At 38.8% G+C, this 1059-nt stretch overlaps 1 non-coding gene across 1 annotated transcript; it reads right to left on the bottom strand.

Moving 5' to 3' along the window:
- Nucleotides 1-717: 717 nt before the first annotated feature.
- LOC112621856 lies at nucleotides 718-824 on the bottom strand. Its single transcript, XR_003118794.1, has one exon. It is a non-coding gene; the product is annotated as a U6 spliceosomal RNA (small nuclear RNA).
- Nucleotides 825-1059: the final 235 nt, after the last annotated feature.

Here is a 1059-nt window from a genome sequence, read left to right as displayed (position 1 = left end):
TTGCCACATAGAGAACAGAAGATATAAATTGCAATTTATGGGTAAAAGAAGGACTAAGCAACTAAGACTACCAGAGCCCACACTTGCATGTGAGTCTGGAGGGAGCTGTATAATGTGTGAGTAGTAGGCAGCAGTGGTGAAATCCAGGAAACATTATCAAGAGTTCACCTCCAGAAACAGAGAGCCACATCCAGAGTAGAAACTATCGACAGCCTTGTTGGGCTTAGAAGACTACATAGCACAGTCAACGGGAAGACAAAGAAGAGGCTTGGAAAGGTGGTTTTGGCAAAGTATCTTTAAAGAGAGTTACAGATTGGGATGACTTGCTGCTGGTTTGGGTCATTTTAAGCTTGTCTCTGAGGAAGCCTGGAAGTCAAATATTGACCTTTGAACAAGAAGGAAATTAAATAAACTAGCTGTCTATGTATAATGTGCAGCATGAAGTCTGAAATTCGCCTGGAGACATGCTGTACTAGCTTGTTATCTATACTGCTTAGTGAAAATGTATAGATTGACAGTTATACATGGTTTAACAAGTCATAAAGCCTAGGTTTTACCTAAGTGATTGGTGTGGTGTAAAAGACTCCTCAACAAATTTGTACCTTGGCATGAGTGAAGCTCATGAACTCACAGATGAAATCAGATATCTTTTTTGAAAAAAAAAAGATGCATAACAGTTGCGCATATTTTGGGGGTACTATGATATTTTGAAACCTGAAAAATATGGAATGCTTCATAAATTTTCATGTCACTCTTGTGCAGAAGACATGCTAATCTTCTCTATATAATTCCAGTTCTAGTATATGTGCTGTCGAAGCAAGTACGAAACCAAAATATCTTATATTTACCTTGGTGGCTCATAAACCAAAGACGAACCACATTCTATGTGACTGAGATAGGACCCCACAGGGCAGCATTGATAAGTCATGCTCCTCTACAAATGTCTGCACTTTCTCTCTGTGGCTGTAACATATCTTTAACCTTTATTAATCTTTACAAAAATATGTCCTGTGGGGTCCCATGAGGACTGTCAATTATCTGATAGTGTGTGACTTCTGT

This window comes from Theropithecus gelada, chromosome 3 (genome assembly GCF_003255815.1).
Source record: "Theropithecus gelada isolate Dixy chromosome 3, Tgel_1.0, whole genome shotgun sequence".
NCBI classification, from domain to species: domain Eukaryota; kingdom Metazoa; phylum Chordata; class Mammalia; order Primates; family Cercopithecidae; genus Theropithecus; species Theropithecus gelada.
This window is presented reverse-complemented; position numbering and strand designations above follow the sequence as displayed.